The sequence below is a fragment of the Halichoerus grypus genome, chromosome 9, assembly GCF_964656455.1.
Source record: "Halichoerus grypus chromosome 9, mHalGry1.hap1.1, whole genome shotgun sequence".
Lineage (NCBI taxonomy): Eukaryota > Metazoa > Chordata > Mammalia > Carnivora > Phocidae > Halichoerus > Halichoerus grypus.
The window spans coordinates 127,609,811-127,633,878 of NC_135720.1; the positions used below are offsets into that span (position 1 = coordinate 127,609,811).

The 24,068-nt window shown below is 37.8% G+C and overlaps 1 long non-coding RNA gene across 1 annotated transcript; it reads left to right on the forward strand.

The window, feature by feature from the left end:
- The first annotated feature begins 219 nt into the window (after positions 1–219).
- Positions 220–22,782, forward strand: LOC144379003 (uncharacterized). The gene is made up of 4 exons (XR_013440970.1): positions 220–481; positions 12,829–12,956; positions 14,455–14,547; positions 21,679–22,782. It is a non-coding gene; the product is annotated as an uncharacterized LOC144379003 (long non-coding RNA).
- The last annotated feature ends 1,286 nt before the right edge of the window (positions 22,783–24,068 follow it).

A 24,068-nucleotide genomic window follows, 5' to 3' on the forward strand; every position in this document is an offset into this window, starting at 1 on the left:
GATGTGAAGCAACACCACACATCCCCAGGTAAAATCAGGAGATGAGTGATGACAGGCTGCTCTTCAGGCCCCTCCAGAAGTCTGTGCAGGATCAGAACCAGGCCTCGTAGCTCTCCACCCTGTACACACAGCTCCAGGCCAGGTATTACATATGTCTCTCCTTCTCTTCTTTAAAGGCAGCCCATTCACTGATGTTTCCCAGCCTCTGGATGTAGAAGATTAGACTTCAGGAAAAGCAGAATAAAATAAATGGGATGGGAACAAGCATGTCATGTTCTGGAGACCCATCCAGTCTCTGCTCATTTCACCAAGTACTGGTGAAGAGGGAGTTAGATTGGAGCCCTGAGAGATAAGAGCCTCTCCGTCTGGGAAATGCAGTAGAAACACATCTGTGTTGCACCCCTAGACACCGTTTGTCTGTTGAAAAGTCTGCGAAGATGTGCATATTTGTCTGAAAAGCAGCAACTCAGCCTTTCAAAAGGTAAGTGATCTTGAAAATGTGGGCAGTAACGTGGATAACTTTTTATCCACGTTGATATGCACTTCCTTCTTCCTCTCCTTTTTAACCATCTCTAACCCTAGGGAAGAGAGCATAACTTGCCTTCTGCCCAGAGACATCTTTCATCTAAGTGTCTAGGAAGAAAGGGGTAGGTAGACTTGAAAGGAAGTCAGCAATATTTAGTGGCAGGTCTTAACATGGGCAATTCACACACACACACACACACACACTAATATGTATATCATCATTTAATGTTGCCAGTCTGCCAGGTTGGTATATTATTCCCATTTTATAGTTAAGGAAACCGAAGCTCAGAAATGTTAAGCAACTTGTCCAGAGACATAGTTATGTGATGATATTTACTAAGAGATCATTCTTATTCTTTCACCTCAGAGAGCCCAATACTCCTGGCTCCTTTCCACAACTTTACTTGTTGTCCTCGCTGGTGAATTCGGAACAAGAAACCAGAGCAGCCCCCTTGCCTTGCCCTCTCGTTCTGTTACATCCAAGCTGCCTCTAGGAAGCACCCATATTCTTTGCGTGTCCATAGTCTAGTGTTAACAAGAGCAACCTCGGGCGCCTGGGTGGCTCAGTTGGTTAAGCGACTGCCTTCGGCTCAGGTCATGATCCTGGAGTCCTGGGATCGAGTCCCGCATCGGGCTCCCTGCTCAGCAGGGAGTCTGCTTCTCCCTCTGACCCTCCTCCCTCTCATGCTCTCTGTCTCTCATTCTCTCTCTCTCAAATAAATAAATAAAATCTTTAAAAAAAAAAAAAACAAGAGCAACCTCTTCTGAGCATGACCTTGCATTCCAGCTCTGTCTGTGTTGACTCTCCTTCCTTACGGGGTGATGAATTAACAAGCCCACTTGGCAGCGGATCTAGAGCCATATCTTCCAAACAGCTTTATCAGTAATGAGGCTGACATTTTTATTGCCTTTGGTCTGGTTCCTGTGTTTCCTTAATTTTCTCAAATAGCTCAGATGGGGAAAAGAGGTGTATAACAGAGTAGCCCCCTGAGACCCCAACAATAATCAGGCAGCTCTGATATTTGAACCCAGGTTGGTCTGACTCTAAAGCCCAGGCACTTCTGATTTCACCGTGGGTAAAATGTTTGATCACGTAGGACACTATTATCTTTGTGTGTTAGTGTGTGGCTGCAGAATGGGGATGTGTCTGAACATGACTCTGGGTGCTGAATTTTCCCTTCAGTTAAGTGCTTATATGGAAGAAGCTGAGGGAAGATTTTTTTTCTATCCTTGGTCAGGGTGGGAACTTTGTAAACACCCTTCTTGACTCAAAAGGGGTGTTGTGGAGTACGACGTGACAAACAGGATTAGAGGCAGTGTCCAAACTTTTGCTGGCATTAAGGCCATGGAAGTTTCTCAAGGTTCTTTGAATTGAAGATGAACTGGAAAAAATACCAGAGTATGTTTTTCTCCCCCTCTTTTGGACCATAAAGTTGTAAAAAAAAAAGCAGTTGGGGTCGTTTTCAGGATTTCTAGCTAGCAGTTCTTAAGATAGGATAATCGAATACTTATCAACAACAAAGCATGTGGATCAAGTGAAACCCCATTATTTTGCTGTATGGGTACACACCTTATAGAAAAGAAGGCAGAGCAGAAGTGAGGGAGAGAGACCCATAAAACCTCACTAGAAATGGTTAAGAATCTGAACCAGATGTTCACGCAGAAGAGAATATTTTCGGTTACCCGCTGATATATTGAACATTCTCCCATTGGCCATGAACACATCCTACCCTACGGGTAATTGCTTTATATTCTGACTTACAACCGAAGACAGCCTGAAGCAATTGGGGATGCTTAGCTTTGAAACCTTCTTAAAATCCTCCCTAGGGTTAAGAAAGTAGGGCAAGGTAAAAAAAAGAAGAACATGGATTTTTATAACAGGAACTAAATCTGAAGAAAGGCAGATCAGAGGGTGGACACAGAGGTGAGGAGTGATGAGGAAATCACCGTTCGATTTTTCTTAGGTCCTTTGGCTCATGTCTGAATAATCTATGTGGGTGAACGTGATTCTCGGCAACCGTGCTCTCTTGACTTTTAGCTCTATTTCTTTAAAGCAAGCTGTTGAGTAACAAGGTTCTCGGCAAACTGACCTGTGATCATTGATAACTGTTCCCGTGTAATACTTCTCATTTAATTTTATTTTGGGCCACAGAGACAATTCAAATAGAGGAAGGGAAAGATTTGTTAAGGCAAACACCAGACAACCTCAGACATTCTCGCCTAGGGTCGGTGAGGGATAAAAGGAAGGAAGCAGGATATGATTTTTCTATAAACTGCATTTTCTCTAGATGCCTTTGCTTTCCATTTCCTAGTGAAGAATGGTTAAACTATTGGGCAGTCGGGATAATATCCACGGAAAATTGGAGTTCACTCAGTATTTCTGCAAAACGATAGGCCAGGAGACAGCTACCGTGCCCTTTGGAATCTGAAGGTAGCTCCAGAAGTAAACTCTCCTGCCATCTGAAATGTCTTTCGTTAAACCCATCAACTCTGTCCCTTCGTTTCCAGGAGAGCCCAGAGTGAGTTAGTAGATCTATGGAGACAAGTGAGTGGAGAGACTACACATATAGGACACACCTGAGGAGATCAACCTGGAGGCACAAAAGCTGAGAAGAACCCACAAAATGCTAGACCCGCAAACAGTAATCCTTAAATGAAGTTCGTCGTTCAGCAGAAAAACAAGTTAAGGGCGGTAATTCAATGGTAGACGAAACAGGCCGGAACAGGTTCAAATGCTGCATATTTCACAACAGAGCTTAATTAAAACAGGACTATGAGGCTGTTAATTGCATTGTAATAGTTCAGCATGAAATTAGGTCTGATGTGAATGTCCTTATAGTGGATCTGTTTATGTTATTATAATTACACAGTGGTACATAGATTTACTGCATAGATACATTTTTAACAGGCCAGCTCTTGGGTGGATTTCTTTTCTTTCCTCACTGGAATTTGCACTCTATTTACAGGTGTGGAAAGTCGGCAAGAGGGAGCCAGGGTCAGGAAATTAGGTCATACTGGATGATCCACTCGGTCTCCTGAGTATTTAAAGCTTAGAACTCCAAATAAGTTGTGCCTTGATGATGGTGATTTTATTCACCATTTCTTTGGGAGAGCATGTGTCATTTAAAAAACTGGGTCTCAGTAAAATGGGTGTCTTACCCAAAAGTGCTTTATTTTGTCTTAGAAAGCAATGCCTTCCCTTAGAATCAGTGAATGCAAATCTATAACTAATCTTGTGTCTGTAGTTCCCCAATATCCTATATCCCGGTGTAAATAAAAAATGTCAACATTTCAAAGATTTGGGTCTAGTAAAAGATGGCAACTCCTGTTCACAGAATGGAAAAGACATAGCAGGAGTTGGTTTGGTTTTCCAAGTGTAAAAATGGATGCTCTTCCTTGACTCATCTATAGTTTCCACTTTTTTGGACAAAGACATACTTGGCTCACATAAGAATCTAACCTATGACCTTGGCCTAAAATACTAAAACCTGAGATAATATCAGAAGTTTGGGAAGCATAGACTACATATTTGATAATGTTTTCGATTTTCATTGAGACATTTTTATTTCTGTGCAGACTATATACATATATGTATATGTATATATATATATGTATATATATATATATATATCAGCAATCTGATATATATATATCAGCAATTTGGCACATTTCTTCATTTTGTGTGTTCTTTGAAATAAAACAGCAAAAAATTAATAGAAGATTACCTACAAATAAATTAGGTAACTAAGATGATTATGCCTTTGTTGTTTCTTTCTTTAACATAACCATTAGGAGTATAGAACAAGCACTTAAGTAAATTTGAATCAGTTTAGAGAAAGGTAATAAACTATGTTGCATTACCAGAAAGCCATACTTCTAAACAAAATTACCTGTGCTTAATTTAGGTAGAAATTATGCAATTTAGGAAATCTAATGGATCTCTATATGTGGGTGTGTACACACTATATAGTAAGTTTTGCTATTGTGAATGTCTCTAATTTTAAGAACCCCCAAGTTTCACATCTTGCATCTGTTAGCAGAAATATATGTTTTTTCATAGCACTATGCGAAATTCTTAAGAAACACACTAGGAAACCACAAAGAACTTGACTTCTGGTTATGACGTTTTTCGAAGCTCTTGTGAATAGAAAAAATGAAAGAAAAAGTTACAGGTTATTTCATGCAAGTAGAAAAGTCACAGATCTTAGCAGGATTCCCAAGGCTTTTGCCTGTACGTACGTATGCAAACATTAATAACAACACCGACACAACTAGAGGCAAGCAACTAGATTTGTTTCCGAGAGAGCACGAGCATAGAGCAACCCCACCGCCCCACTTCTGCCTCTTCCCTGTGCATGGGAAGCACTGGGGACCAATAGGAAGAGAGGACTCTGAAGTGAAAACATTCTGCTACAAATCTGAGATCAGGAGTGGAGTGGAGATTCAAAAGATGACGGAAAGGAGAAAGGTAAGGAAAAAAACCCAAAACTTTGCTCCAGCCGCCCACTGCTTTTGGAGATAAATCCCACAGGTGGCAAATGCATTTGTTTAAATGGAAAACAGTCATAATGATGTGGCTAGCAGTATTTTCCATTCATATACTCCACTCTCTAGAGACACAGAAAGAAAAAAATGTTTAATTTTACGGTCCGATTGCATAAAATATATAAACCATGGCCAAAGAATTTCACCATATACTCAAATCTTCAAATTTAAAAGGAGCCTCTTTCTTCCCCTGAATTCCGGAAAGAAAAAAACAACAACAACATGAAATTATCTGTGATCTAATATTTTCGTTTCTGATCCAAAAGAACTGAAGACAAATAATTGGACTCACTTAGTTAAGACAGCCAGTTTTAGTCCAATTATCAGAAGGAAAGAAATCAGACTATAATTTTTTTTTTTTTTCCTTTTCAGATAGCAGCCTTGCAATATGATCCATAGACCTGGCTAAAGTTTACTTAAACCCATCAATCCAACTAAGCCACTAAATTGTTATCGATAAAATGAGCTTCAGGTATCTACAAGTATGAAGATTACTTGTTCTTTTTAAAATATTTATTCAGGGGCGCCTGGGTGGCTCAGTTGGTTAAGCGACTGCCTTCGGCTCAGGTCATGATCCTGGAGTCCCTGGATCGAGTCCCGCATCGGGCTCCCTGCTCGGCGGGGAGCCTGCTTCTCCCTCTGACCCTCCCCCCTCTCATGTGCTCGCTCTCTCTCATTCTCTCTCTCTCAAATAAATAAAATCTTTAAAAAAAAAAAATAAAATAAAATATTTATTCAACCAACACCTCTACCTTTGCTTTGATGTGCCCTGAGCTCTCTATCAGGAAATTATTCATCGAAAAGGGTGGCCACCATCATACTGGTGACTAATCTCTTGGTTCTTATTCCACATCTGCAGTTTAATTTTCTCTAATGGCAGAAAAATACTGACGTGTAAGACAAGCCAGAGATAGAGGGAGAAGTTGTCTCTATGTATATGTGTGTGCATGTGAGTCTTTTATTTTATATTCAGGATATATTACTCCCAAAAGGTAGTTGCCCAAATATTTTTGCATCACCTACAATGAACAAAACTATATAAATTATAATTTCTTTATACCCTAACCAATTTTTTTTTTTTTCTAAACCTTAGTTAGGTAGTATAAATTGGCTGAAAATCTAGGAGAGAGATTTGGCAGCAGCAAGGGTGAATTTACCAAACACTGAGCATGCTCCTGCATGAGCCTTTGCAATGGCTATTGCATGAATCTTCCCCAGACACCTACCAGCTCACTCCCTTCCTTTAAAATGCTACTCAAATGTCACCTTATCAGTGCATCTCTTCTGACCGCTCCCCCCCCCCCCGTATGAAATAACATTTCCACCCTCAGCCATACCCTATGCCTTATTTTCATCATAACACTTACTAAAAGTGTTACTAGCAACCATACTATAGATTTACTTGTTTATTGTCTGTTTCCCCGCACACAAACATAAGCTTTGGGAGAAAAGGGAAGAAAGCCTGGCTCATAAGGGGAACTAAATTTATATTTGTTGAAGGAATACATAAATGAATTAAGTGATTTGAATTGATTCAGTATTGAAGGCAGCCTGTTGTTGTTTTATTTTGTTTTTTGCATGCTTATCTTTGAAGCTACTTTTGAAATGGATTCATTTTTGCCAACTCCAAATGGATATGCAAAACAACCGCTCTTTTTTGTCATTAAAAAAAAAAAAAAACTAAGGCCAAGCCTTCAGAAGTATCAGTGAGGTGAACTCTCCACCAACTTCCCCCAGTGCAAGTTGTAACTCCTTATTTCCTAATTTAGTGAAGTTTGTTCAGCTGCTATCTTATCACATCATCCTCCTACTCCACCCACAAGCCCAAGAGTGCCTCTGTCATAACTCTCCTGGGATAATACCCTTTTGCACGCATATAAACCTTTACTCCAAAGCTACAATGCATTATATGATAATTAATTGCCTTATTAACAGCCCAGCAAGTAAAGAAATATTATTTTGATTGGAATGGTAGTGATTTAATTGGAAAAAAAAAAAAGGTGTGTATTTAATTTAATACCTTCTGCTTACAGAACCAGGGAATGTTTTCTCGTTTTTCACAACTATAAAAGAAATCAGAATGTGTCATTTGTGCTTTAAAACTAGGTCTTTTTCAGTGCGCCTGGGTGGCTCAGTTCGGTTAAGCGTCCCACTCTCCGATTCTGTTCAGGTGGTGAGCTCAATGTCCTGGGTAGAAGCCCCATGTCAGGCTCCCTGCACAGCGGTGAGTCTACTTGTCTCCCTCTCTCCTCCCTACCCCGGCTCAAGCTCTCTCTCTGAAATAAATAAATCCTTAAAAAAAACTAGGTCCTTTTTCACTATTCAAAGACATTTTTAAGTCACGCATTCAAGCCAGATGTCATTAGCTATACAGGTTAAATCCTATTATCTTGGGCTCCATGAAACTCACAATTTAGCATGGGAAGTGAGACACAAATGTAAATAACTCTCATTTACAACTAAGAAGTTTTAAATGCCCTATGAGAGACTAAAAATTCAAAAAGATTTGAGGAGGGATAAATCATGTGTGTAAGTAATGACAATAAGGGCTCATGCTGGACATTTCCCTGAGATTTGGAAGGAACAAAAAGGCTCTACATGGAAAAATAAAGAATTTTGTCTTAAAAAATAAAAGAATGGGGGAAATTGACATTCATCTTTCAACCAAACTTCTAGTTTAGTGAGTCTAAGTTTCCAGAATGTTAATACCTTTTAAGATTTCACAAGATTTTGTCAATTTCCTGATTTGATCATCACGCTTACCCTTTTTTCTGAATGTAGATCTCTCTTTGAGCATGAAATTTCCGGGGCAGAATAAAAAAAAAAAGAAGGAAAACAGCATATAGAAAATTGATCACAGCAGTAGCTATTTGGGGAAAGATTAATTAAGAATAAGAATTATAAATAATACTTATTTAGGACTCATTATATAAAAGGCTCTGGTCAAAGCACATTCATTCATTTCAACCATTCACTGAAATCCTACACCGTACCAGGGGAATGTGGAGACACAGAACAGAACCAATAAGATAAAGTCCTTGCTCTAACTCAGATGACGTTCCAAGGGAAGAAAACATGATTTTAACTGAATATAGGGTAAGTGCTACTGAGAAAAAGGAAACAGGGTAGCAGATGAGGCACTGGGTGGAGTGGGGATGATAAAGGACTACTTTGTTGCTATTTTTTATTCAGAACTTCTATTTTATTCAGGGAAAGCCTCTCTGGGAAGGAGACAGTGGAATAAATGAATGAAGCGAAGGGGTATCAGTCATGTATGTAAGTGGGAGAATAGTGTCAGAAGAAGGAACAGCAAGTACAATGACTATGAGGGGCATACATTTGCCTTATGTTCAAGGAAAAGCAAAGAGGCCAAAAGAATGAAGCAAAGTGAGCAAGGGGAGAAAAAGAAGGTAAGATCAGAGTGGTGGGAGTCTGGGGCAAGAAGCTAAGCATTCAGGGATATGAAGACCACTGAAGAATGATGGCTTTTATGCTGATTGGACTGAGAAACCATTGAGCATTTGTGAACAGAGGAGTAACATCTATGACGTTATAGAAAGCATCACTCTGGCTGATCTTGAGGGGTAAACTGAAAATGGGGGACAATGCTGTGGATCAAATAGTGTTTCCCTAAATGATATTTAAGTCTTAAATCCCAGTACCTATGAATGAGAACTTATTTGGGAATAGAGTCTTTGCAGTCCATTCATATAAAATCAGTAGGGTGGGTCCTAATCCAATATGACTGCAACTTTATAAAAATGGGGAATCTGAGGGCACCTGGGTGGCTCAGTCAGTTAAGCGTGTCCAACTCATGATTTTTCTCAGGTCATGATCTCAGGGTTGTGATATCAAGCCGTGCATCGGGCTTCACACTCAGCGTGGAGTATGCTTGAGTTTCTCTCCTTCTCTCTCTGCCCCTTCCCACACTTGTGCATGCACTTTCTCTCTCTCTCTCTCTCTCAACTAAATAAATAAACAAGCACACAAATAAATTTGAAAATGGGGAATCTGGACAGAGACAGACATGCACATGCAGGGAGAATGCCACATCAACATGATGGCAGACATTGGGGTGATTCATCTACAAGCCAAGAAATGCCAAAGATGGCCCCCAAACTGCTGGAAGTCAGGAGAGAGGCATGGAATTGTCAGAAGAAATCAACCCAGCCAACACCTTAACCTTGGACTTCTAGCCCAGGACTATGAGACAGCACATTCCTATTGTTTAAGCTGCCTACTGTGTGGCACTTTGAAATGGCAGCCCCAGGAAACTAACACAGGCAATGATCCACCTTACATGAATTACTGCACTTAATCCTCATTATAAACCTAGGTGGTTATTATTCCAAATCTCAGGTGAATGAAAATGAAGCATGGCGCAGGGGGCGTCAACCAACTTACTTAGGATGAATTAGTAAATTGTAGGGCCAAAATATGGTTGTAAGGACATCTGACCCCAGAATCCAGGCTTTTAAACTCTATCTCCATTGCTTCTCTAAGGACACATTTTAAAACTGTGAAGTGGGTGGAAAATATTGTTGCCGAAGTGCCCACCATTTCAATGAAGCTAGGAAAGTATATTCATTTTAAGTCACAAATATATAAATTAAATAGCTAGATCTGTGTTTTTTATTATTGAATATTGAGCAATGGGGAACAAGTGTCTGGAGAGGATTTGGCTGTAAAGAAATAGCCCATCTTGGGCGCCTGGGTGGCTCAGATGGTTAAGCATCTGCCTTCGGCTCAGGTCATGATCTCAGGGTCCTGGGATCGAGTCCCGCATCGGGTTCCCTGCTCAGTGCAGAGCCTGCTTCTCCCTCTCCCTCTGCCACTCCCTCTGCTTGTGCTCTTCTGTCTATCTCTCTGTCAAATAAATAAATAAAATCTTTAAAAAAAAAAAAAGAAAAAAAAGAAATAGCCCATCTCTTTGTTTACTTTTTTTTTTAAAGAATTATTTATTTATTTATTTATTTTGAGAGAGAGAGCAGAGCAAGTGAGAAAGAACATGAGTTGGTGGGGGAGGGGCAGAGGGAGAGGGAGAAGCAGACTCCCTGCTGAGCAGGGAGTCTGATGCGGGACTCGATCCCAGGACCCTGGGATCACGACCTGAGCCGAAGGCAGACGCTTAAATGACTGGGCCACCCAGGTGCCCCTCCTTGTTTACTCTGATAAAAAATAATGCCCTGGGAAACGGAGCACCTGAGGTGCCCTGCCTCAGTCACCAATGAACTCTGAATCTCAGTTTCTTTATTCATAAAATGAGAAAATTGGATGAAAGACTTTCTAAGGCATCTTCCAGGTCTAAGAGTCATATATATTTTGTATCTTTTTTTTTTATCCTTCTGTAAATTCTACATCTATTTCTTTTTAAGGTGAAAAATACCTCTTGTTGAAGACAGTATTGGCAAAATGTGGAAGAATCACTGTATTATAGAAACCTAGCTTGCCCGTGCCTCTGTGTTGAAATTGCATATTCCATGACACAGAATGCTTAGAATTATTAACGTGGTTAATAGAAACTGGTCATGTGGTATCTCTTGGTTTCAAAGAGATTGACCCCATAGTAATGCAAAATTGTATACATGTTTATTTGTCATTTTTCTTATTGGGGTTCCCTATTTTGAGTTTACATCAATTATACACTGTGTGATTATAAACTCTGGAAACATAGATAATATTACTTAAATATTTATTTTAATATTAATATTAATAAACCATTGATTTTTGCCTATGTTTCTGGCTTATCATCCTTTCTTATCTCTGGAAAGTAGTCCGCTGCAATAGTCATGAGAACAAAATTCTAGATTTGTATTCTTATCATTTGGGCAAATTCTTGATTTCTCATTTTCCTCGGTGGTAAAATGGAGTTATTTAATTCAGTGATTTCTAAAAGAATTTTAATCTCTGAAATACAGTAAAATATTAAAGTAATGAATATGCACTAGAATGGGAATACTTAAAAAATCCAAGACTGAGGGATAAGACTTTCCGTAAGTCAGTATTTTCACTCTTTCAAGTTTCTAGAGATCAGCAAATCATGATAAAGTTATTTTTTAACAGAACTTTTTTCTTCAATTTTGCTATAATCTAAAAGAGTACAACGCCCAAACATGTAAACACTGACCCATCAGTGTGTCCATCTTAGGAGCCAGAAATTCAAGACTCAAGTGACAGGATCATGATTACCAAGCATTTCTCACGTAGAGTCTAAAGGAAATAAATACTTCCAAAATTTTAGCTAAAATTTAGCTCGAAACTCATCTGCCGTAAAATTCTACTGAATACACACCAGACAGAGTCAGCATCTCTCTGTATACTAAGAGAACAGACCACCGGACTTGTAAATTGTTTATTTCAGGTGACGTACAGTGACATGCAGCATGATTTAATTTCTTTCACTTATTCAGTTAACTTGATATGAGACTGGCAAATGGATGAGTGGTTACATAAGAGTGAGACATCAGTGTGTACCCATACTCTCTCTCTCTGTCTCTGTGTGTGTCTTTCTGTCTCTGTCTCTCTTACAAACACACATACACACACACATATGCACATACAACAGAGCACCTCTATTTTCTGCGTAATTAAAAAATGCTAAAATCCAGATTTTAAGCAATGTCAGATTGAAATAGTTTTTTAGTAAACACCTTTTTGTAATCTTTTTTTTTTAACTTATTTATTTATTTTAGAGAGAGAGAGCGTGCGTGGGTGAGGGATGCAGAGGGAGAGGGAAAGAGAGACTCTCAATCAGACTCCTCGCTGAGAGCGGAGCCTGACAGTAGCTCGATTTCACAACCGAGATGATGACCTGAGTCAAAATCAAGAGTCGGACGCTTAACCAACTGAGCCACCCAAGCAGCCTTGTTTGTTCTTTTTTTTTAAGATTTATTTAGTTATCTTTTAATGACAGTTTAATACTATCTCTCTCAAAACTATAGCTTTATTTTTTATCAACAGCTGATCAGCAGCTGAGTTTTGTCCAGCTATCAGATTATCTGTGTATTCTCTTAACATCTTTTATTTTTCTCTTAAGTCTACTAAGAGAACCAATCAAATAAGACATTTAGTCTACCCATTTCCTTTATAAAAAAGGAGGCATAGAGGAAATAAAATTCATGTCCTAATTCTCACTACAACACATAATTTTCAAGATAACGTAAAAGAATTGTAAATAAAATGATAACTGACAGACAATATACTGCCGTATTTTCCAAAACATGTTATAATTCCTTAGAAGCCATAGGAATATATTATCTCTTGAGCAATGGGAAAATTGATTTTTTTAAAGACATATAAGCTGATTATTAAAAATTGATTGTAAAACAAAATTAATGAAGTTATTAAATTGCTTTACTGTTTTAGCTAAAAGGCATTGTCATTAATTTAGCTTTTGTTAAATTAGCTCAATTAAAGGATATTTACAGATTTTTAAATTGTTTATGCTACAAATGCCCAAGTGAAATTTGCCAGTGATTTTGTGGTATACTATCTTGAATTCAGGCAGGAATTAATTTGTGGAAGAAACAGGTATTAGAGAAGATTAAGCTAAAGATTGGCTTGCGATTTACAAACGGGGGGAAAAGATCAACTAGGGAATCAATTCACCCCTGGAGATCCTTTAAGAGAATAGCTGGGAAGGTTGGGCACAGAGTGCATGATGCGTGGCGTTCTATCTCCGCCACACTTCTAGCTATGGCTATGCAGAGATCTTCAAATAGGCAGAGGCACTTACTCTTTTGAATCTTTATCTTTCAGGTGCTTTTAATTCGAAGGTCACCTTGTGGATGCATAAGGTTTAATAAACACAGCACTCAACAGGTGAATATATCAGTGACTGTCTCTGTGTAAGAAACAGTTGAAAACACTAGATTCAGGACTATAAGGTACTTTATATCCTTATCCCTAAAGTTACTTCAGGTAGCTGTTTTTGGGTTGTTATAGGAATGCTTAGAGACTATGTGTTTCCATGCATTTTCTGCCCATGAAGAAACAATTTTTTTTTTTTGGTAGAGATTAGGGTGTGGGGGAGGATGAGGAAGAAGTAGTTGAAGTAGAAATAGATGGAATAAGATGGGGAAAGTGGTAAGAGCTTATTATTACATAGGCATTATTTAACATAATTATTATCACAAGTATCAACCAAAAGATAACAAGAAGAAGAAGAAGGAAAAGGTGAAGTTATTCTGAAGACAAATCAATCCAATTACTTATGAGGTGGAAATTCTGAATATAACCAAATGATACGTCTTCAAACATGATATATCTAATGGGAAAAATATCCCAGGAGGAGGCTAAGAATGACACTGGATGATTAAAAACAAGTATTTGTGGGTTGAAAATTGTATATGTTTTTCCATGAGGGAAAGAAATAAGGCAGGCTACAGAGGGTGGAAGTTCAGAGTTTTGGAATTAACTGGGTATCAACAAAGATTTCTCATGGGATAGAAAAAAGAAAGACAGACGCAGAAAGCACACAAGTTAGAGAAGAAATGAGCATTTATAGAGAGGAGATGGAAGAGCTTAGGGAAGGCTGTCATAAAATACACATTGCATAATACATGATGGATCAGTTCTATTATTTAACTTTCCAAAAGATGTAACAATACAGAGATATGCTAACCATCATAGTCAGCATTAATTTACAGTGGGAGAAATAATTAGAATCTCACTTTTTCTGACGAATAGAGTAAAAATGTAAACAATGCTTCCCTCCAGGCAAGTGCTTTATCAAGTTGACAGGTACATTTGAATTTCCATGGGTGGGGGATATAATAGGTTATTTATGTGTCATTTTAATAGAAAGACCCAACCATCAAGATGGACAGCAGACTTTATCAGTACTGCTGTTTGCAACTAATCCTCCAATTTAGTACCCCATGAAAATACCTGCAACAAAACCTGTCCATTTTTCTTTTACAGTCCATTATGGAAAAATCAATATGGGTGCTATTCATCACAAATCTCCTGCTTGGCGGGTGCCTGAGCCACAGAATCTGAAAAAAAACCTGGCAGTTTAGCACTCTGTGTGGCAAGGCCCATTGCGTAGGGTTTGATTCAACCACATTCTGCCACCCACAATGGCCCATTTGGCCTCGTATGTTTTCTAGATTCTAATACATGTTGGCCAGAGACCCTGAATCTGATCACTGTAAGGTGAACTTCATCTGGTGTTAGTGTTAGAGCCAAGAACAGGAATTCGTTGACTTCCAGGCTTGACGGATTTAATTTTAATCTGCTCTTTAACATTCAAGCAGTGAATAATAACTGGAAATTTAGCAAATAATAATTCAGTCAAACAATGGATAAACTAGACAAGGACTCAGTGCTTCACTTTTCAACCAGTATTATAAAAGACATAGAGTCTGATTACTTATTTTCCAGGAATATGATCCTTGTTTTTCCTGCAAAACATCTCTACTAGGTTTGAAATCCAAAGTCATATGTTTAATGGGAAGAATTCTACGACCTCCCAAAGTAAGTATACGTGAAAAGAATGTCATAGAGTTCACAACTGTCAACAGTAAAGCTAGACGAGACTAATTATCAAAATATGCAAATTTCAACATCTTCCCTGTAGAACAATCTTAAAGGCTGAAAGTTTATTTGATTCCTCTGTGTCTCGTTCCAAATAACCAAAGTTACATATTGGCCTAATATTTGCTAGATCAATGAGTGTCCTACAGAGCAAAAATTCATATATTTATTTTTACTAGTGGATACATAAGTAAGAGCTAAACATTATAGAAAAATGATTAAAGAAAACATAAATGATTCTTAGACATCAAGATTTTAATTAACCTAAATTTAGGTCAATTGAGTGTGTTGCTTGGAGCTCTGTACTAGATCCTGCAGACTAGCTCACTTGACATACACTCCAAACCCTTTATAGGTAGAGAAAACTGAAGACAATATTTATCAGATGCCCTTTCAGCTCCAAGTCCCCTTTATACCTTCATTCCTACCTAAAACAGCCAGGACTGTTCTCTCCACAACCCATAACCCTGACCAATAAGAGGTCCAAGGACTGCCCCAAGATGTTGTCCTAGTTAAGTGATGAACTGTTATTTCCATTTTGAAGTAATAACTGTACATGTCCTTCTGACTTAAAAGTTGGAATTCTACAAATTATCAGCTCACAATATTTCCTCATGAGCAACCTCCCTTACTTTAATGACTTTCTAAAAGCCAAGTTACTCTATTTTATCTCTGCCTTTCTTTTAATCATATCTACATATCTGCAGACATTACCAGAAATAATCCGATGTCGCTTACTCGTATGTGTGGTCTCAACTGTATAATATTTATTGAGCATTCTATTATATTTTAGGCACATCCCCAAAGCATGTTTTGTGAATAAGGACAGAGTTCATGAAAAGAAAAGTTTCTTCAAAATGTTGTGTTTCATTTCCATGATGTTTGATTTGGGGGCAAGAAAATTCGTGTCTTTCAGAGGATAGAGCCACCCTATGTACTGGATTTGCCTGCTGATGCAGTGCAGTGATTTGGTGTATGGTCTTGAGTCTTGTTGATCACATATCACACAGGCTGAAAAGCTGTGCCAAAGGGCCAGAAAAAAATTTATCAGTGCACTCTTTTTATTGACCTCAATTCTAAGGACTATTTGCTTCCAACAGTTCCTCAGGTGATAATAAAACTGATTCATTTGGAGGCAAATAAATTCTCTGATATAAACAAACTCTTTGAGAAGTGATGTTACCTCTGAAACTTTTTGATATGTAGATATGTCTCAGATCATACACATATTTCCTTAAGGGTTGTATATACACTTCAAAACCATACCAAACAATTGAGCAATTAATTATAACGGCTACTCTTTGCGCTATGGTTGTTTTATGTGTTTAATTTTTGTCTCACACTTCTGGCTAGTAAGCTCCTTTACTACATACTTTATATGTCTTTATATCCTCCAAGGTATTTATTGCAGTGTTGGACAGAGCCGGAGCTGCATAAATGCCACGCTCACTGTCAAGGATATTTGGCACTCTCAATGATTTTTAAAGAGTCAAGCAGGTTCGTAGTTCTGTGATACCTCATTAGTAGTATTTTAGTGTCATTTCTCCCTTGCAATGACCTGCAGAAGCATCTTCATTAAGGAGGCAAAATTGCACGTTCAAAACACAACTTCCAGCAATCTCAACTGAATGATCAGGGTAACCTTGAAGAATTCATGGTCAGTGTAACCACCTCTGGAAAGGGCATGAGGGCAAATGTTGGACTAGAAGCTTTATCAGTTCACAACAGATCAGACTTGGATTTGCATCCATTTTTCCGTCTTGGTGATTAATGAGCCCTATTCAAACACTGCTGTATCATAAGATAGCTTACCTTGGATTTTCTAAATAATTTTAATCCATGCTTTTTCTGTCACATGAAAGGTTAGTATTGCCTGGACCCATGTGATGTGTGATTATTTGTGAGTAGCTGATGTGTTTCATTCTAATGGGTATTGGAGAGCATGTGTTCCTAAGAAAAGCAAATCATCTTCATTGAACTATTTTGACAGCATTAAGTATAATATAGTGAAAAAGAACACTTATTGGACTCAGACCAGGGTGGTCAAGGTTTGAATGTTACTTCAGTCACTTACTTTAAGCTATCTGAGCTTTAATTTCCCCATTAGGAAATGAGACTTACAGCTTACTTTTCAGGGTTGTATTGCTGATATGAAATATGACAAAGCACGAGAAATTAAGTCTATATTTTATCATTATTATTATTACTATTTTTAAATGATCATCAATATTTGTTGGGAACTAGATCATAGTTAAGTAATTTAGAAAGTGAACATGTTATTAATAAGTCACTTGGTTCCCAAAATGTAAACATTCAATGCAGGACATTTCAGTTGCAATTTTGTTTGCAAAATAATTTCAAGTAAATGTAGCAAAGGGATATTTATAACCTCATTTTTTTTTTTTTCTAAGTAGCCTCACCAAAACAATATGAGAATCATTACTCCACAGGTATTGACAAATGATCTCTTTATAAAGGATCTTGGGTTTACAGCCCTTAAGGCAATTATTACTTCTATATACATTTATTCTAAATATATATTTTGAGACCAAATATTTTGGGGCACCTGCGTGGCTGGGTCAGTTAAGCATCCAACTTCAGCCTAGGTCATGATCTCAGGGTCCTGGAGTAGAGCCCCACATTGGGCTCCCCACTCAGTAGGAAGTCTGCTTCTCCCTATGCCTCGGCCCCTCCCCCCACTCATGTGCACACTCTCTCTCTCTCTTTCTCGCTCTCTCTCAAATAAATAAATAAAATCTTTAAAAAAAAAAAAAAAAAAGAAAAGACCAAGGGGCGCCTGGGTGGCTCAGTTGGTTAAGCATCTGCCTTCGGCTCAGGTCACGATCACGGGGTCCTGGGATTGAGCCCCGCATCGGGCTCCCTGCTCGGCAGAGACCCTGCTTCTCCCTCTGCTGCTCCCCCTGCTTGTGCTCGCTCTCTATCTGTCAAATAAATAAATAAAATCTTTAAAAAAAAAAAGACCAAATATTTCTTAAGAGTTCAGTTTATATTTTTAGTTGCCTGCTGAACTCTGGCTTTCCTTTGTTGGAGGCTGTTTGTCTTGGGGTCCACACTTACTTATACACCAAGGGTCGCTGATGTGCTTGTCCAACACAAAGGGCCATCTACTCTCAGCAGCTCTTCCTTTAGTGGCATGAAAGAGTGTAGTGGTCTTGTTTGTTTTATGCCATCTGCCTCACCCCAGCCTCTCCCAGAAAATAGGGTGGCTAATTCAAACTCAGTTTTAAATAAGTTTCTACATTTTTTTAATTCTGCTTAATGACCACCAATGTGGTCATTTCAAAAATATATGACCTCTTTTATTTCTTTGATTTCTTGTGCCATTCCAAATGGATGCAGACACAGAAGCCCTTGCCTGAATTTCTTATCTCACCTACTGTGAGGTAGGCTTCTTAAGGATGTCATATCTCATCACACCTGCTAGGTTGCGGGACTTTGGCAGGTATCAGATGAAGTGATAAATGATGAAGCCATCTTTGAAGATTTCTTTAAACTCAGCCCCTTGCCCCTTTAACAGGGTATTCTATTTGAGATTGCACACCCACACTTTTAAGAGGAAACAGTGAGAAGGAATACTACATTTAAAGGCTAAATCTCATGTTTGTGTTTCTCTGAATGTGTGGATTTAAATTCAAATGAAAAATAAGACTGCTCTTCTGTCTGGAGAGATCCTTAAACTGGACCACTTGCTTATTGAAGGGGACAGTATGATTCTGTTTGGCAAGGAGACCTCTGAAAAAACCTGAGAAAACTGTTAAGCGTAATAATATAAAGTGTTGTCTCCATTGTGTAGTGTTGCATTTTCCAGACTGTGTCTTTCTGGAAAAGTGTTGTTATATTTTCTTTTCTTGAGTTTCATAGCAGTGAGATACTAGACTGTAGAGTATCTCAGAGATTTGCACTGCACACTCCTTACAGGGAAAGGACACTAGTGTGGACAGGACACCTGGAAGATACGGCCAAAGGGATACATGAGGACGTTCTGGTTTTGTGAATCCTTGAAGAAGAAGCTAAGCTACAAAAAAAAAACAAAAAAACAAAAAAAAACAAAAAAAAACCCCCAAAAAACAAAACAAAAACAAAAACCTAATAATTAGTTTCTATTAGCCAGAATCATGTGGACAAATACGAAGGAATGGAAATAAAAACATGTCTTCATGTCACAGAGAGATAGAAGTCTGCATATTATTCCTACATTGATCTTAAAGAGATTAGAAAAAGCACACAGGCTCAAGTAATTTTTAATCTTAAATTTAGCCAGTTATGAAATAAAAAATAACAGTTATGCGGTGCTTGGGTGGCTCATTCACTTAAACATCCGACTCTTGATTTCGGCACAGGTCATGATCTCAGGATCATGAGATCGAGCCCTGCGTCAGGCTCTGTGCTCAGCGTGGAGTTTGCTGGAGATTCTCTCTCTCCCTCTTCCTCTGTCCCTCCCCCACTCATGCACACACACACACTCTCTCTCAAATAAATAAATAAATAAAATCTTTAAAAAAATAACAGTTATACTTAACAAATCACTGAGGAAGGAGAAAATATATACATTTCAGATAGCCAACAACACAGAATCAAGGCAATTTAAAGGAAGATGGAATATCCAACAGTTTATAAAACAAGATGACAGAACCAATTAACAAATGGAAATTCTGGGAATATAGAAAATGGTATAAATTCTCTCATTAAGGAGCAGTATTCAAAATAGATTTTAAAAATTCACATGAAAGCTGCTCACAAGGAAATAAAAAGCAATATGAAAAGGTTAATAATAATAACATTTTTATTTATTAAGCATTTGCAATGTGCCAGACACTTCTAATAGCTTCAGTGAGATGCCCTCATCCAATATGAGGTAATGCTATTGTTGTCATTCATTGTGGATTTCTGCTCTTTCCATCCTAATAGACACAATTTTTATTAAGTGGTCAGCCCTCGCCCTGCAACCTTGCTCAGGAAAAACTGACCAGACCTCCAGCTTCCATTGGTCTACGAGACAATGAGATGTAATGGGGAGCTGATGAAAAATGTTTCCATGTTCTTGGACATGAAACATCATTGTCAGTGGATGTGAAGCTTTAAGCTGCAGTAACTTTCTTACAATTGTGTGTAAGGCCAGCCTGAGAGTGAAACTAGCATCCAGAAGACACATAGCAGAGGGAATTTCAAAGGAACAAAGTAGGATGATGCCAAACTAATTTGAATTGGAGTCAGCTAGATGATCCTAACTGACATTTTATAAATGAGGAAATGGACAGGGTACTAAGCAGGCAGAATCGGAATTTAAACTCCACTAGTCTTTCCAAATCTGCACTTACAGCTAGTATATACCATACTAAGAAAGATTTACAAAAGGATAAAACAGTATGTATAGAAAATACCAACTGCATATCAAATAAGCATTCAAAGTAAAGGAAAAAAAAAACAAAACATTTCAAACCCTAAAAGGTCAAATCATGGCCATGATTAATTAGCTATAGAAATATAAATCCAAAGCTCTCAGAAGTAAAGAGAACTGTAATGTCATTACAGTAGAACTCATAAGCAGTCATTTGAGTTCTTGCTATATTGGATGTGCAAAACAGAGACATAAGGTATTTTAGTACACTAATAAAGAAGATTTGAATTAATGATTGGATACTCTAGAAAAAGATATATCAAATTGTAAATACAAAAGAAGAATAATTTTTTTCAAGTGTACATTAAATCTTCATGTGTTAATTGTAAAGGAAAACCTCATGTGTTAATTGTAAAGGAAAACCTCAATAAAATTTTCAGCGAAAAAATATACAAACCATACACATTCTCAGAATATATTACAATAAGCTATGAACTAATCATGTAAATTTATTTATTTTTTAATTTACTTATTTATTTGAGAGAGAGAGCACAAGCAGGGGGAGCCACAGAGGGATAGGGAAAAGCAGACACCCCACTAAGCAGGGAGCTGGATGCGGGGCTCAATCCCAGGACCCTGGGATCATGACCTGAGCCAAAGGCAGATGCTTAACTGACTGAGCCACCCAGGTGCCCCAATTGTGTAAGTTTAAATGGAATAGTGTAAATTTTTTTTTTTCAAAGATTTATTTATTTATTTATTTATTTGAGAGAAAGAAAGAGCATGTGAGCAAGGGGAGGGGCAGACAGAGAGGGAGAGAATCTCAAGCAGACTCCATGATGAGCACAGAGCCCGACTCAGGGCTCGATCTCACAACCCTGAGATCATGACCTGAGCCAAAACCAAGAGTCAGACACTCAACTGACTGAGCTACCTTGGCACCCCTGGAATCACACAAATTTAAATCAAACCATTTGTAAATTAAAAATGTAACAATATAACAACAAACAGCATCTTCTAAATGCATTCTAGGTGAGAAAAGAAATCAAAGCTACAACTGATTACATGTTAGACAACAAAAGTAGGATAACATACAATGAAATATAAGATAATGCAATCAAATCTATAAATCTTATAGACAGATTCATGGACACAAATGCTTTAAATGGCTAATAAAAATCCAACTAAAAAGTTAGGGGAAAAAACCACATTTCAATAAAATGTAAATAAATGCAAAAGTAAAAATTAAAGAATTAAATTGATACATAAACCCATTAGTTACACATTTGAACAGGACAAAGCAAAGCAGATAATAATCCTTATCTAATCTAGGCAAGGTAGAAAAATAGATACGAATAAACATTTTGAATTCTCAAACCGTAACAAGTCAAAACAGAGATGTAACAAGGATCAAGAAGATGAAGTGCATGATGACAGCTTTTTCCCCAACCTTTTCATGAGTGTTGATTTATCCATTCTTATATTTATATATATGTGGATAAGATAGCTATTTTGTAATATTAAACTTCTAAAATTATTTTGGTCATCCTAAACTTATCTTCCTGTTCTTGTAAGCTTCTTTCAACCTAACAGCCTTTAAGCAAAAGCCAATAGCCTTTTAACCAAATAAAATGTGTTATAAAAAAAAAAACAAGAATAAACAGACAGAGGAAGAAGCCAAGTGCTACACTAAGTTCCATGTTTTCCTCTAGGGTGACAATAGCAAATAGGTGTGCTTGGATGATTGCAATCAATTTACAGAAGAACTGAGGAGTTTCTTTAAGGAAGTACTCATGACCAAGGAGGACAAACCTTGCCCATCAACAAAGCCTTGGGCAACAGAGAGAACTGCTTCTGGGAGCAGCATGGTCTTTCCCACCATGACTTGTCTTCAAGTCCAGCCTCCTGTCGATTCAAAATAAACATTCATAAAGTACTTCGGGTATATTTTGAAGGCATGGAAACCAAGCAGAACACTCAGGATCCCATCCCGGACATCTGGAATCAGATTCTCCTTTGCTGGTACCTGAGTATCTTTTGTGGGGGAGTATAGTACTAGAGCATAGAAAGTTACCTTTGAGTGAAACCAGAGTTCCATTAGTGGCTTTGTGCCTTGAGGAGACCAGAACTTAGGAATCCACATTAAGGAGAGGGAGTTAGCAACAGTACCCAGGAAAAAGGTGGTGGCTAGTAGAAGCAGCAGTGCTTACTGGCTAGGGGGAGATACTGGGTTTTACAGAAGTGGTACTCAATGGAAAGGAACAGCTGTCTACATACCTGGCAGCCCCAGAAAACCGAGGAAGGAAGGGAGGTGCCTGAGTTGACAGGCCCTGTAGTTGAACACCCAAGGGACCCCTGAGAATGCACAGAAACAGCACCTGATAGCTTCAAGGAAGGGACTTTTTATGGTAAGAGGGTGTACACTAGATGCAGGCTCTGAAAATGGAGATATTTTATACTAACGTAAGGACACATAACTTTGTAAACACGTTTAAAGATGAAAGTTTTCTGAGAAAATATAAATTCCTCCAAAATTAACCAAAGAAACAATAAGAGGAACACATCAGTAACCAGGAAAGAAAATAAATGTATTATCAAAAATTAATTTGAAAAGGGTTTTATGCCAGAGAAACTTATTTGTGAATACAGAACTACAAACTTTTCAAAAATGGAATTATTCTAATGCTATTTAAATACTTTCAGACCAGGGGCGCCTGGTTGACTCAGTTGGAAGAGCTTGCAACTCTTGATCTCAAGGTCATGAGTTCAAGGCCCATTCTGGGTGTAGAGATCTTAAAATGAAAATATAATTAATGAATTAATTTATATGCCTAGAATATAGATTCCAAGTTAAAATTATTTGGGGGATGAATGATGCTCCTGTATAAGAAAACTATTGGTAAAATATATTCACAAACTGATTTATTCAGGCTGTTCTCACTTTGTCCCAGATTGTGTTAACGAAAACATGTGTATCTTGGACAGAGGCCTTGCTTTGCACACTCACGTGGTAAGAATTCCAGTGAATTATACCTAGTGAGGACTATCTGTAACTTTAAAGCAATTTGTTACAACACTGATGACATTTTTCTTTCTAACTTTGGCAAGATGATTCCAAAATTCATCTAAAAGAATAAATATGCAGGCATATGTAATGAGTTTGCAATGGCAGAACGATGAGAATAAAATTGTGTGATTAGATATTAGAATTAACAAGGAACAATTAAAATACTATGGTCTATGAGAATTAATAATGAATGTCATAGAATAGTTTGCCCCCAAATAGGTCCCAGTGCATACAGTCTTTAATAGTTAAGACAAACTTGACTGATCGTTAGGAGAGTGATGGATTTTTTACTGGATTCTCATGATGCCACCCACACACCGAAATACATTCCCAGGTACATCATTGTTTCAAATGTTTAAAGTAAAATCAATTTTAAAAAACAAGCAATGACCTTACACTTTATACCAACTAATTTGGAGGTAGAAAGACCCAGAAACCATAAAAGCAATGTAAGTAGTCAGAAAGAAAAATTTAAGTCGCTAAGAATTAAAGTTCTTAAAAAAAAAAAAAAAAAAGTATTAAAAGGCCAGTGACAAACTGGAACTGTGTTTGTCATCACAATAATGATGGCTAAAAAAATAGTACAGCTGTAATCAGTAATGAGTTCTGTCAAATTAAAAAGGAAATCCCTAACACTCCAACAGAAAAATAACAATTGTCCTAAGTGAATAATTCACAGAAGAAATGTAAATAAGCATTAAACATGTGGAAAATTTCAGAGTCTTTAGCAAAGAAATAAAAATTAAGATTATGAAATTCTATTTCAGACTGGCAAAGGTTTTGTTTTGTTTGGGTTTGGTTTTTGTTTTATTTTGTTTTGTTTTAAAGGATAACACTCAGTGATGGTGATGATGGCTTGGAATGGACAGTGCCCTACCCCACTGGTGATAATGGAAGTTATTACATTTCTAGAGAGTTATTTGATAAAAAGTCTTTTAAAATCTTATATCTTTTAGGGGCGCCTGGGTGGCCCAGTCAGTTAAGCATCCGACTCTTGGTTTTGGCTCAGGACATGATCTTGGGGTGGTGAGATCA